A 15,411-nucleotide genomic window follows, 5' to 3' on the forward strand; every position below is an offset into this window, starting at 1 on the left:
AAAGAAAATCATAAGAGCCTTCTCAGCCCTCTCCCAGGCACAGACTGAAAGTAAAGAGAGTTAACTCTGAACCAATGGAGGATGTATGCCAAGGAATAAACGCCCCAGGCTCCCTTTCTTCACATGGACAATTCTGGGAAGTGTTCTGTATATTTCTCAGAAGTCTCCATGGAATCACCCTCCTTACATTGGCTTTTTCTTCTTCTACTTTGCCTCCCCCGCCCTCTCTTTCACTCCTGCTGCCTAAGATCACTTCCCAAATAAACCCCCTGAGCCCAAGTTCCCATCCCAGTTTCTGCTTTGGGGGACCTCAAACTAATACTACCAAATCCTCTTCAACACTTGGTCTTGTCAAATTTCTTAATGTTCACCTCTCAGATAGATATCAGATAGAATATCACTGGAGTCTCAATTTGCACTTCTTGATGATTAATGAGGTTGAACATGTATTCATATATTTATTGACCATAAGCATTTCATCTCTTGGCAAATGCCTCTTCAAAGCTTTTGCGCACCTTTCCATTGGTTGACTGTCCTTTCCTCATTAACGTGACTAATTCTTTGATAGTTATGTTTATTCTCCTGTGGAACTCAGGTGCTCAAAATGGAATTAACAATAATCTTCACTGAACATGACTTTTTTCCTGGTTATAAAATTAATGCATGCTTGTTGTAAAAGAAGCATGTAAAGAGTACAGATATGTTTAACTTAGTTTTCCTTACCATCAGCTTCATACAACCGCCAAGCAGGAATAATTCCCTTGAATAGTTTGCCATCTCCTATTTTGGGAGTTTTGTTGTCACATCTTTCTCCCAGATTAGACTGATAATTTCTCAAGGGCAAGGACTGTGTTGTAGTCATTTTTGTATTCTCAGGATCAGGCATAGTGCCCAGATTAGACCAGTAATGTAATACATTATTTTTTATTTATCTACTTATTTTTTTTTCTTTTCAGGGCTATGCCTGCAACATAAGGAAGTTCCCAAGGTAGGGGTCAAATCGGAGCTGAAGCTGCCAGCCTAGACCACAGCTGTAGCAACACCAGATCTTGAGTCACATCTACAACCTACACTACAGCTCATGGCAATGCCAGACCCTTAACCCACTGAGCAAGGCCAGGAATAGAACCTGCATTCTCATGGATACTAGTTGAGGTCTTAACCTGCTGAGCCATGATGGAACTCCAGGAATGTAATACATTATTTTTGTGGGGTAGTTGTTTGTTTGGTTTTTTTTTTTTTTGGTCTTTTTTTTAGAGCCACACCCACGGCAAATGGAAGTTCTTAGGCTAGGGGTTGAATTGGAGCTGCAGCTGCCAGCCTACACCACAGCTCATGGCAAAACCAGATCCTTTAACCCACTGAGTGAAACTACGGATCGAACCCACATTCTCATGGATACCAGTCAGATTCTTAACCCGAAGAGTTCTGACAGGAACTCTGTAATGCATTATTTTTTAATGAATTGCTAAAAGCTGGTTTAGTACAGAACTTCTGACGTTATAGAAAGACTTCAGGTTGGAACAGAGGATTCAAGTAAAAGAAAAGTGAGAGATAGCACTTGTAAAATGTGCTGGAGCTTGATTACCAAAAGTCTTGGCCGTTGGGCCAAAGTGTTTGATTTTTATCTTGTCGGCAGTCAGCCGGGGAGGCATTTAAGACTTTTCAGGTGAAGGGAGGTTATTTGTTCTTTCGTTTTTACTGAGACAGAATTAGAACAAAACATTGACAATCCTGTCATCTAATGACAATATACAGGATGTAACGGGGAGGAGGCTGGGCAAAATGAAATGGAAGACAGAAAAATGAATGAATCAAGGAGTTATTAACTTTTGGGGGGACATAGACTCTTAAGGAAAAAATGAAAACTATATTTCTTTCAGAATGTAAACCCAAGCCCATGCACTTTTTAAGAACCTTTTGATTCATGGGTTGGTCATTCCAAGTATGAGAGAATAAGAACCTGAACCATGGGGTTAGGATGTGTTCATTCATTCAGACGTGTTTCTCCATCTCCTGCTACATGCAGGGCATGTGCTGGGTGCCGAGAAGAGACACCATCCAGGCTGAGTATGGTTTGGTGGCCAAGAGCACAGACTCTGAGCCCAATGGTCCGACTGCAAACCCCTGGCAGGTGTTCAGAACCTTGGCTAATTTCCTGAAGCCATCTACACTCCCCAGGTGGTTTACACAGACAGCACTATCGCCACCCTTGTGATTAAGGGACTCCTACATCTCTATAAAGCATTTAGAATTCCTGGCACGCAGGGAGCCCTGAGCAGAACCGAAAGGCAGAAAGCAGAGTGGAGAGCAAGAGGACGAAGGAGAGAGCACAGGCTTGATTTCCAGAACTTTGGTTAAAATAGAGGAGGAGAGGAGTTCCCCGTTGTGGCTCAGTGGTTAACGAATCCGACTAGGAACGATGAGATTGTGGGTTCGATCCCTGGCCTTGCTCAGTGGGTTAACATCCGGCGTTGCCATGAGCTGTGGTGTAGGTCACAGACGCGGCTCAGATCTGGCATTGCTGTGGCTCTGGTGTAGGCTGGCGGCTACAGCTCCGATTAGACCCCTAGCCTGGGAACCTCCATATGCCGCTGGAGCGGTCCAAGAAAATACAAAAAAAAAAAAAAAAATAGAGGAGGAGAGAGAAGACTAGAGGGGAAGTGAGGGCAAGGGAGAAAATTTTTTTTTTTTTTGGTCTTTTTACCATTTATTGGGCCGCTCCCGGGGCATATGGAGGTTCCCAGGCTAGGGGTCTAATCAGAGCTGTAGTCACCGGCCTACGCCAGAGCCACAGGAACGTGGGATCCGAGCCACGTCTGCAACCTACACCACAGCTCACGGTAACGCCGGACCCTTAACCCACTGAGCAAGGGCAGGGAGCGAACCCGCAACCTCATGGTTCCTAGTCGGATTTGTTAACCACTGCGCTACGACGGGAACTCCGAGAAAATATTTTTTAAGATGAAAGAAATCCTAAATGTTGACAGGGAGGAAGTAGTAGAATGGGAAAGGCTGAAGACATTTCACTGATGATTTGTTCTTTCTCCCTAAGGGTACCCAGATGGCAAGAGGGGAGGGCCCTCCTGGCAAAGGTGGAGGGCTCAGCTTTAGTGAGGAAGCCACTTCCCCTTGTGACCTGGAGCAGTGGCGCTGGATGTGGTGTGTCTGCAGGTGCAGGCTCTGGGGTAAGCACCGGCAAGCGAGAAGGAATGTCATTGACAGGAGAGGGGTGAGGAGCGAGGCTGGTGGGAGGTCTGAGGAGAGAGGAAAAATTGTGACATACCTTTGAAAAATGGGATAGTCGGCAACGAGAGGAAGGAGACAAGACCACTAGGAACTGGTACACTTATGAGGATGCTCATCTGTCTGGGTGGCTAACTTCAGGTGGTCCTGGGAGCTATAGGAGGAGGAAAGCATCTGAAGAAGGGGTGGTGAGGAGTTCCCGCCATGGCACAGTGGAAACCAATCTGACTCGCATCCATGAGGATGCAGGTTCGACCCCTGGCCTTGCTCAGTGGGTTAAGGATCCAGCGTTGCCATGAGCTGTGGTGTAGGTTGCAGACCTGGCTCAGATCCCACGTTGCTGTGGCCATGGTGTAGGCTGGCAGCTGCAGCTCCAATTCAACCCCTAGCTTGGGAACCTCCATATGCTGTGGGTGTGGCCCTAAAAAGACAGAAAAGACAAAATAAATAAACCTAGGAGCTCCCATCGTGGTGCAGCAGAAACAAATCCAACTAGGAACCATGAGGTTGTGGGTTTGATCCCTGGCCTCACTCAGTGGGTTAAGGATCTGGCATTGCTGTGGCTGTAGTGTAGGCCTGCAGCTACAGCTCCGATTCAGCCCCTAGCCTGGAAATCTCCATATGCCGTAGGTGTGGGCCTAAAAAGTCAGAAAACAAAAAGAAGAAGGGATGGTGAGTGCCAAACGTCATGGTGCTGAAGTTGGGGAAAATGGGGACAGATAGAGGACCAGTGGATTTACCCACAGCTGGTCATTACCAAGGTGGTATCTTGAGGATCGCTGCAGTGCCAGAGCAGATGACACAAGGCAGAGAAGAAAGTCAAGAAGGCCAAGGCAGAAAACCACAGGCCCTCCATGAAAGGGCAAAGTAAGATATTAACCAAAGAGAGTAACTGAGTCAGTGAGGTGTATTTTTCTTTCTAAAGCTCGGGAAAGCTATACATATAAGTTTTTTTTTCTTTTTGGCCGTGCCCATGGCATGTGGAAGTTCCAGAGTCAGGTATCAAACACACACCACAGCAGCAACACGAGCCACAGCTGTGACAATGCCAGAGCCTTAACCTGCTAGGCTACCAGAGAACCTCTGTAATTATCTTTTTTTTTTTTCTTTTTCTTTTTAGGGCTGCACCCATGGCATATGAAGGTTCCCAGGTTAGGGGCTGAACTAGAGCTACATGGCCAGCCTACACCATAGCCACAGCAACACAGGATCTGAGCCATGTCTGTGACCTACACCACAGCTCACCTGTTATGGTTAGGCCATCAAATCCTTAACCTACTGAGCGAGGCCAGGGATCGAACCCCCAACCTCATGGTTATTAGTTGGATCCATTTCTGCTGTGCCACAAAGGGAACTCTCCGTAATTATCTTTTTAATAAAGCAAAGGCAGCAATTGTACATACTGGCAGGAATAGAGCCTCTCAAAGTCCGCAGGGGTGTGTGATACAAACATATACAGTAATAAACAGTTCCTCTGAGCCAGCTGTTTTCCATAAGACTATGTTATCCCAAATGTATAGAGGAGGAAACAGGCTCAGAGATGTGAAGTCACTTGCCCCAAATCACACTGCTAGCATGGGGCAGAGTTGGGATGGGAGCCCAGGTCACATGCCCCAAAGCACCAGTGCTTGCCTACCCCTACACCACAGACAAGCAGAGAGTTGGTGCCACTGAAGAGGAGGGACTGAGGAAAGGAAGAAAGAGTTGGGAGAGACATGTGCTTCTGATTTGTGATTGTTTAGAACTACTCTCCTTCCCACTCATATACATAAAGGTATGGACTTTCAAAGTTGGCAATGAATGAGAAGGCCTCACTTTATGTAAAAGAAAACTCAGGGCAGAGGACAGAGCTGACTTTTCTGCAGTGAGAGAATTCATTGGCCAAAAAATTACAGCTGAAGACTCAGGACAATCTCTCTCCCTCTCTCCCTCTCTTTTTTTTTAGGACTGAATCTGCAGCATATGGAAGTTTCCAGGCTAGGGGTCAAGTCAGCTACAGCTGCAGGCCTATGCCTCAGCCACAGCAACACAGGATCCAAGCTGCATTTTTTACCTACTTGGCGATGCCGAATCCTTAACCCACTAGGTGAGTCCAGGGATCGGATCTGCATCCCCTTGGATACTAGTCAGGCTCTTAACCCATTGAGCCACAATGGGAACTCTCAATCTTCTCTTAGCTCAAGGTAATGGAGGGGAAAATAGTTTGCATATATTGACAAGTTGCTTATTATAATTATCAACTTGAAGCATTTGGTGGTGTGTTTTCTCATCTGTCACTGTCAGTATATTCTGATAAGTGACTTCAAAATATCTTCCTAAAGAGCTGATCTCATTTCTTTTTGCCAAACTCCCACATGCAATGAACACAGAGTAAATCAAAACCAAACTCTAGCCCCAAGGGAACTGTGTAGTGTTATAGTTAGGTCACAGGCTCCAGCCAGGGATAGAAACTGAGAGTTTTGGTGAGCAAACTGAGCAAATAAGACCCAAGGTCAGGACACAGGGGGCAGACACTGTTGCCACACAAAATCCTAGCACCCGAGGTCACAGCAGAGTCAATGGAGAAAATGCCCAGGTACATGGGCATTTAGCAGACCAGGAAAGGACTGAAAAGCAGATCTGAACAGCAGAAAGGTAAGCCGGAAATTCTCCTGTGGCGCAGTGGGTTAAGGATCTGGTGTTGTCACTGCAGCCAACTGGGTCACTGCTATGTCACAGGTTCGATTCCTACCTTGGGAAATTCTACATGCTGCAGGCATAGCGAAAAGAAAAGAAAAGAAGATGAAGGAAGGAAGGAAAGAGGTAGCCATCTGACTCAGCTTGCAAATTAACTTCTACATGCCCACAAATGTAATTTGTAAATTATTTAGTAGCCATATTTAAAAAAGTGAAAAGGAACAGGTGAAATTAAATTTAATGTATTTTATTTAACTCAATATATCAAAAGTATTATAATTTCAACTTGTAATCAATATTGCCAATAGTTTACATTTCTCTTTCATCCTAAGTCTTCCAAATGTAGGATGTATTTTATACTTTCAGCACATGTTAATTCAGACTGGCCCCATTTCAAGTGCTCAGTGGCCCATGCAGCCAGTGGCTTTTGTATCAGACAGCCCTAGGTTTAGAGACACTTTGACATTACAGTATTTTGCCTCTATATTTTTCTTTCCTTTCCTTTTTTCTTGCTTCTTTTCAAAGCATGTTGAATTGGGTACCACTGAATTATGGAGGAAGTGGGTGAAAACTCTCATAATCCTGAGAGTCTCAAGTTTGAAATTTTATTTGTTTTGGTTTTGGTTTTGGCCTTGCTGGAGGCATGTGGAAGTTCCCAGGACAGGGATGGAACCCGAGCCATAGCAATGACCTGAGCTGCTGCAGTGGCAACATAGGATCCTTAACCTGCTGAGCCATGGGGGAGCTATTGTTTGTTTTTCAGCCCCGTGGTGCACAGAATCCCTTGCAAAGCTAAAAAGACAGGGAATCTGATGCAAGTGCCTGCTACCAGACATTCATTCCTTCTGTTCACTTGTTCCCTTACTTTTTTTCTCTTAACAATAGTTACTGGGAGTTCCCATCTTGGCGCAGCGGAAACGAATCCGACTAGGAACCATGAGGTTTGGGGTTCAATCCCCGGCCTCGCTGTGTGTTAAGGATCTGGTGTTGCTGAGAGCGTGGTGTAGGTTGCAGATGAGGCTCAGATCTGGAGTTGCTGTGGCTCTGGTGTAGGCCAGCAGCAACAGCTCTGATTAGACCCCTAGCCTGGGAACTTCCATATACCGTGGGTACAGCCCTAAAAAAAAAAGACAAAAGACAAAAAAAAAAAAAAGAAAGTTACTACACATCAACCACGGGTCAGTTGTACCTAGAGCTAATTTTATAGGCCTATTCCCTAGCTTGTGAAACCTACAGTTTAGCAGAAAAACCAAGCAGATATTAAAATAAAATGTAGTAAGTGTTGCAACTGGGGAAATCTGTCTGAGGAGCTGAGTGGCCACCTAGGAGAATCATTTAACTATCATGGGGAGACAAAAGAAGGCCTTATGGGGGGTGGAGGAGGGAATGATGATGCCCTACAGAATGGCTAAGAAAAGGAGAATGGAGGACTGCAAATTGCTGGAGTCAGAAAGAGCAGAGGGAGCAAAGGCCCGGAAGCCTTTTGTGGAACTGAAAGAAATGCTGTGTGTTTGGGGGCCCCCAGGGTGAGAGGTGAGGCTGGGATGCTGCATTTTTCTCTGGGCAGCCTAGTTAACAGCAGGACTTGGAAGGCAGGATGTTGACGAATCTGGAATAGGCAGGCCCAGCACAGGAAGTACTCCACCCCGAAAATATTCCTTCACCAGTTCAGTTCCAGTTTACCAGCTACCGATTCAAATGGGTTAAGGAGCTCTTCTTTCTAAAAGGAGGATTTGCTCCTAGAGTGATTATTCTGTTTTCAGCTGATGTCAGGCCTTGAAACCTTATTTTTCATCGTTTTGTCTTTTTAGGGCTGCACTCGTGGCGTGCAGAGGCTCCCAGGCTAGGAGTCAAATTGGAGCTGTAGCCGATGGCCTACACCACAGCCACGGCAATGCCAGATCAGAGCTGCGTCTGTGACCTACACCACAGCTCATGGCAACCCACTGAGCGAGGCCAGGGATGGAACCCAAATCCTCATGGATCCTAATCAGATTTGTTTCCACTGAGCCACGATGGGAACTCCAAAACCTTATTTTTGATGCAAGAAAACTGAATATGATTGAAGTTCCTTGTACCAAAGGATATATAAAATTACATATAAAATAAAGAAGTAGAACTAAAGAAGTGTTAACTAAGCCCAGGGGAGGTCTGGGTGGGCTTCACATAGCAGAGGATTCTTAAACAGAGCCTAGAAAAAGAAGTAGGAGTTTTTCAGGCCTTCACATGGAAGGGCTTTTTTTTTTTTTTTTGATCTTTTTGCCATTTCTAGGGCCGCTCCCGAGGCATATGGAGGGTCCCAGGCTAGGGGTCGAATCGGAGCTTTAGCCACTGGCCTACACCAGAGCCACAGCAACACGGGATCCAAGCCAAGTCTGCGACCTACACCACAGCTCATGGCAACGCTGGATCCTTAACCCACTGAGCGAGTCCAGGGATCAAACCCGCAACCTCATGGTTCCTAGTTAGATTCGTTAACCACTGAGCCATGATGGGAAGGGCATTCTGATGATAATAATAATGATATAATAATAATAGCCATTATTTATTGTCAGGCACTGTTCTAGTGGTTTACATTCTTAGCTCACTTTATCTTCATAAAAACCCCTAGTTATCACATTCCTGTTTACAGATAAAGAAATTGAGGTACAAATACAAAGAGATAAAGTAACTTGTCTAGAGTCATGAAATTTGCAAAGGGTAAAACAGTTTGGCCCAAAGCTCACTTCATTAACCCTCTGTCACATCCTAGGGCTGCAAGCATTTGCATGTGCCTGGACTGTAGGGTGAGGGCTTGGCAAGAAATCAGAGATCAAACTGATGAGGGAGGCAGTGGCCAAATCATGCAGGGTTCAGCATGAGCATCTTGAAGGCAGGCGCATTGAAGCCTTTAGGTTAATGTTTTTTTATTACTTGCATACATATATAAATGATTGCTACTGATCCTATCTTTGAATGTGGTTACACTAAGAGAACATTATATTCAAATCCAGATTTACATAAACCACATTTCCGGTGGTGATTCATTGCCTCAAGATTCCCATGGAATCCCTTAAGAGGAGCCAATCCCTTGTCATTAGCTCTAGGATGCGGAAACTCAGAAGGCAATGCATCAGTGACAGAGGAGGAGGGGAGAGACTACGGTTGCCCCACTCTTGGCCCTTCACCCACAGAACCTCCACATTCACAATAGGGCTCTCTCCTCATTAAGAACTAAAAAACAAACAGCATGACCCCTTTCTTGTTTCAGCCACAGCAGAATGACCAAACAGGAAATTGGTGCCCCCACCCCCACCCCATGTACACAAATACCAACTCAGAAGGCCCGCACTTCCTTCTCCCGCTGCCCCTGCAGCTGTCCGGGACTTTCTAAAGAGAGCTCTCTGAAAGTCTTCCAGGGAGACTTGATTGACTCCAGTAATCTCTGCACAGAAGGCACCTTTGATTTGGGGTAATGAGATCTCTTCCTGATGCCACTGTTTTGTTTTGTTTTGTTTCCGCTTTTTAGGGCTACCTGTGGAGGTTCCCAGGCTAGGAGTCGAATTGGAGCTGCAGCTGCCGGCCTACACCACAGCCACAGCAACATCAGATCCAAGCCACATCTGAATCTACACCAAAGCTCATGGCAATGCCAGATCCTTAACCGGCTAAGCAAGGCCAGGGATCAGAGAGCCCACGTCTTCGTGGATCCTGGTCAGGTTCATTAACCACTGAGCCATGAAGTGGCTGATCAGGTTCGTTATCCCCTGATGCCCCATGTTATACAGAACTACAATTTCAAACCTTGGTCTCTGATGTCCATAGCCACTGGGTGGGTGGGCAGAAAGTCCCATCTCTTTAGCCTCAGACCTGATCAGGCTGGTGGATGGGTCCTCCCAGCAAACCCAGGTAGAAACTTTTGGGAGGTGGCACCAGGGAAGAGCTAGGCTTCGTGTGGCCTGTGCACTGGCCTGCCCTGATATGCTTGGGCCACTTCCTTTCCTGTCAGGGTCATAGGAAGACCTTCTCCTTCTACCCACTACCTCCTTCACTGGGAAAGTCAAGGAGAAACTGATGAACCACAGGGGTTTTTTTTTAGGGTGGGTGCAGCCCTGTGGAGGTTCCCAGGCTATGAGGTCTAATCGGAGCTACAGCTGCCGGCCTACATCACAGCAATGAGGGATCCAAGCCATGTCTGCGACCTACACCACAGCTCATGGCAATGCCAGATCCTTAACCCACTGAATGAGGCCAGGGATCAAACCACAACCTCATGGTTCCTAGTTGGATTTGTTTCTGCTGTGCCACAAAGGGAAGTCCACTGAATCATAGGTTTTCAAAAATGGAGACAACTTTGCTTCTGTCCTTGACTTGTACCAAAGTAATTAGCTGGGGCTCAGTTATAGAATGACAGGCTTCCTCAGGTTTGAGCATTTGGATATCAGTTTGAATGCACTTCTTGTTCTTAATAATTATTAGCATTCATTGTCCACTTACCATTTGTCATCCATTGTGCCAACAGCTTTATTAACATGTATTAGCTTATTTAATCTTCAGATGATGAAAATGATTTTTATTCTCATTTTACATACCAGAAAACTGAGGATACAAAGAGTTAACCAACTGGCCCAGGATCACATAACTAAGGAGTGGTTGATCAGTGACTCAAAGTCAAGTGGGTCAGGGAGTTCCCGTCGTGGCTCAGCAGTAACAAAGCCAACTAGGATCCATAAGGATGCAGGTTCCATCCCTGGCCTTGCTTAGTGGGTTAAGGATCCAGCATTGCTGTGAGCTATTGTATAGGTCACAGACATGGCTCAAAGTCAAGCCACAGCTCACAGCAACGCCGGATCCTTAACCCACTGAGTGAGGCCAGGGATCAAATCCGCAACTTCAGGGTTCCTAATTGGATTTGTTAACCACTGAGCCATGAAGGGAACTCCATTTTTTTTTTTTTTTTTAGGTCCACACTGGCAGTATATGGAAGTTCCCAGGCTAGGGGTTGAATCAGAGCTACAGCTGCCATCCTACACCACAGCCACAGCAATGCCAGATCTGAGCTGGGTCTGCAACCTACATCACATCTCATGGCAATGCCAGATCCCCAACCCACTGAGCATGGGCCAGGGATCGAACCCACATCCTCATGGATACTAGTCGGATTCATTTCCGCTGCTCCAGAACAGAACTCCCTGAATTATTTTCATCAGAGATACCATTTCCACCCAAGCACTGTAGGGAAATCTCATTAAGCCTTTCCAGATCCACCCAGTTTATATTAATCTCTCCAGGTCCTATTCCTTCCTAATAGATCCCCCTTATCTCAATTATTTCTTGCTCAGCCTATCTTTTATTTAAAACCATAAGCTCCCAGGAACAAAGCCTGGGTATTAGCCCTCTCGTCACACCCAACCCTATTTCTAATCTGTATCTGACATTATGTTTCCTCTAATACAATGCAAAGCTGGCCCAGCTGTGACCCAGCTTCTCTCAGAAGTCTCCTTTGACTAAGGCCACGCCTCAAAGATTCTTTTCTTCTCTGAGATTCTACAGCAAGTAGAGGCTAGCAGTTATACCTTAACTTGTTTCCTTTCATAAAGTTGTTTTTTCGGGTTTTTTTTGTTTTTTTGGTTTTTTTTTGCTGCTGCTGCTGCTGCGAATGAGCTTCAACGACAAGGGCCATATCTTCTACTTTGATAAATCCACTTTCAGCCTTGAGCACACAAAGTGGGCCACCATCTCCATGGATCTCTGAGGATAATTCATCATTCTTTTGTTTTTTGGTCTTTTTAGGGCCACACCCACAGCATAAGGAGGTTCCCAGGCTAGGGTTCAAATCAGAGCTACAGCTGCCAGCCTACACCACAGCCACAGCAATGCCAGATCTGAGCCACGTCTGCAACCTACACCACAGTTCATGGCAATGCCAAGTCCTTAACCCACTGAGCAAGGCCAGGGATCGAACCCATGTCCTCATGGACTAGTCAGATTCATTACCACCGCACCACAAGAGAACTCCAACCCTTAGAATCATTCTTTTTTTTTTTTTTTTTGGTCTTTTTTGCCATTTCTAGGGCCGATCCCAAGGCTTATGGAGGGTTCCAGGCTAGGGGCTGAATCGGAGCTATAGCTGCCAGCCTACACCAGAGTCACAGGAACCAGATCCAAACTGTATCTGTGACCTACACCACAGCTCATGGCAACAATGGATCCTTAACCCACTGAGGGAGGCTGGAGGTTGAACCTGTGTCCTCACGGAACTAGTCGGATTCATTGCCACTGAGCCACAATGGGAACACCATACTGAAAGTTTTGGGTTTTGGGGTTTTTTTTTTGCCTTTTAGGGCTGCACCGGTGGCATATGGATATTCCCAGGTTAGGGGTGGAATTGGAGCTACAGCTGCCGGCCTACACCACAGCCACAGCAACACAGGATCCAAGCTTTGTCTTCGACCTACAGCACAGCTCACCACAATGGCAGATCCTTAACCCGCTAAGCGAGGCCAAGGATCGAACCTGCCTCCTCATTGATACTAGCCGGATTCCTTACCGCTGAGCTACAATGGGAGCTCCCTGAAAGATTTTAATGTAAGGAAATAACACCATCAAATTAATGATCTGGATACATCTCTGGCTGTAGTGTGGAGAAGAGATTGGAGTGAGGCAATACATGGGAGCAAGACTGCAGGCTGGACGATGGATCAGGAATTCATTGCAATAATCAGGGTAAGTGACAGTAGCATGAACCAAGGTAGTGGGAAAGGAGAGATTGGATGAATAGGAGAGATATTAAGAAAGTAGAATAAGGAGTTTCTGTCGTGGTGCAGTGGGAACTTCCTCTTGTGATCGGGTGGTGCCTCTGTGGAGATTTAGAACATAAAAGGAAGAACAGGTCTTTTATGGGGAGTAGTGAGGATGGGGAGATGTGACATTTGGACATAGTGAGTTTGTTATGTCTATTGAACATCCAAGTAGAGGTGTCTGGAGGCAGTTGATAAAAAGGTCTAATAATGTCCAGGAAGAGATACTGGAGAGTTGAATGCATAGAGAAGATAGTTGAAGTCATGAGAACAGATTATGATCACCCAGAGGCAGTGTAGGGTGAGAAGATGGAAGAAGATTCCAACATTTAAGGAATGAGCTAGAGTCCATGATGGAGGAGTTCCTCTTGTGGCTCAGTGGGTCAAGAACCCAACTGGTATCCATGAGGATGCAGGTTTGACCCTTGCCTCGTTCAGTGAGTTAAAGGATCTGGTGTTGCCGCAAGCTGGGCATAGGTTGCAGATGTGGCTCGAATCTGACAAGGCTGTGGCTGTGGTGTGGGCCAGCAGCTATGGCTCCAATTTGGCCCCTAGCCTGGGAGTCTCCATGTGCTGTGGGTGCAGCCCTAAAACGGAAAAAAAAAAAAGAGTCCATGATGGAGACTGAGAATGACAAGCTGGAAAGAGGCAAGTTGGAAAATGGGACCTTGAGGTTTCAGTCAGTTATTTTATGACTTTCAGCCATAGGAAAGTCATTGAATTGACTTTCATTGAATTGAAGAAAGATGTAGATGATGGTTAAATGGACATGTATATTTGTTAAAATTCATCAAGCTGTATACATATCATTTGCGCATTTTATTGAATGTAAATTAGACCTCAATAAAACACTCAGAATAAAAATTTTATAAGAAATATCTGAACATGATCATATGCTGGGAAAAGAGAAAGTTGAGGGAAAGAAATTAAGAAAAAGAAGGGGTTTTTTTTGGTTTTGTTTTTTGTCTTTTTGCCTTTTCTAGGGCTGTTCCTGCGGCACATGGAGGTTCCCTGGCTAGGGGTTGAATCCGAGCTGTAGCCACCGGACCTACCGGCCTATGCCACAGCCACAGCAACTAGGGATCCGAGCTACATCTGCAAGCTACACCACAGCTCACAGCAACACCAGATCCCTGACTTACTGAGTGAGGCCACAGATCAAACCTGCATCCTCATGGATACTAGTCGGATTGTTTCCACTGCACCACAATGGGAACCTCGAGAAGGGACGATTAAGGGTAAAAGTTCTGAGGAGGTGTAAGAAAGACACTTTGGGCGGGTGGCAGAGTTAGCTTTAAAGAGGAGGAGGTATTCCTCTTTTAACTGATAAGAAATGAGGAAGAAGGGATGTTTGTGGAAGCAGATTAAGTTGGGTAGGGATTAAGGTAGTAAGTTGAGTTTCTCTTCAATAGTTTCTTTTTCCCATGCAATTGGACAGCCCAGGGATAACCAAGACCTACTGACAGCTACTGCATGAGTGAGCTCGGAAGTCGGTCCTAACTCAGCTGCAGCCTTCTGGAGACTGCAGTCCCTCTGGACAGCTTAACTGCAACTTCATGAGAGACCTTGAACCTAAACCACCAGGGACCCAAATTTCTGACCCACGGAAACTATGAGATAATGTTTTTTGCTATAAGTTGGTAAATTTGTTATTTACCAATTTGTTGGGGTAATTTGTTATACATACATGGATAACTAATTCATCAGATTAGTGAAAGTGAAGGGAAGGTGGTGATCGGTTTCCAGGACCCAGCACAGTTGGATAACTTTCTCCAGCAGCCCTAGACAACTCCAGACAATATGCTTGTCGACTTTATATGCCATTGATATTATGTGATGTCCAATAATATCTTTTTTTAATAGTATTTTTTATTTTTTTCTTTCTAATTTTGCTGTTTTAAGGCTGTGGTTCCCAGGTTAGGGGTTGAATCAGAGCTGTAGCTGCCAGCCTAAGCCATAGCCACAGAAACATAGGATCCGAGCCGCGTCTTCGACCTATACCACAGCTCACAGCAACACCGGGTCCTTAACCCACTGAGTGAGGCCAGGGATTAAATCCACATCCTCATGGACCCTAGTAGCGTTCGTTAACCACTGAGCCACGAAGGGAACTCCTTCGATAGTATCTTTTGATAAAAGAATTTTGCCAAAATCTTATTTAACTTTCTTAATGACTATTAACCATGAACACTATGTCTGACTTTAAAAGCTTTTTGACAAGAATGTGTCCTGTCACTGTTTTGACTTTAAAAAGCATAGCTTGAAGTTCCCATCATGGCACGCAGAAATGAATCTGACTAGGAACCATAAGGTTGTGGGTTTGATCCCTGGCCTATGCTCAGTGGGTTAAGGATCCAGCGTTACCGTGAGCAATGGTGTAGGTCGCAGAGGCGGCTCAGATCTGGCGTTGCTGTGGCTGTGGTGTAGGCTGGCAGTTGTAGCTCCGATTAGACCCCTAGTTTGGGAACCTCCATGTGCCACTAGTGTGGCCCTAAAAAGCAAAAAAAAAAAAAAAATTAAATAAATAAAAAGCATAACTTTTTTATTTTTATTTTATTTTTTAAGGGCTGCACATGTGGCATATGGAAGTTCTCAGGCTAGGGGTCAAATAGGAGCTGCAGCTGCAGGCCTATGCCACAGCCACAGCCACACCAGATCCAAGCCTCACCTGTGGCCTAAACCACAGCTCATGGCAATGCTGGATCCTTAA

Source organism: Phacochoerus africanus, chromosome 9 (assembly GCF_016906955.1).
Source record: "Phacochoerus africanus isolate WHEZ1 chromosome 9, ROS_Pafr_v1, whole genome shotgun sequence".
Taxonomy (NCBI): Eukaryota; Metazoa; Chordata; class Mammalia; order Artiodactyla; family Suidae; genus Phacochoerus; species Phacochoerus africanus.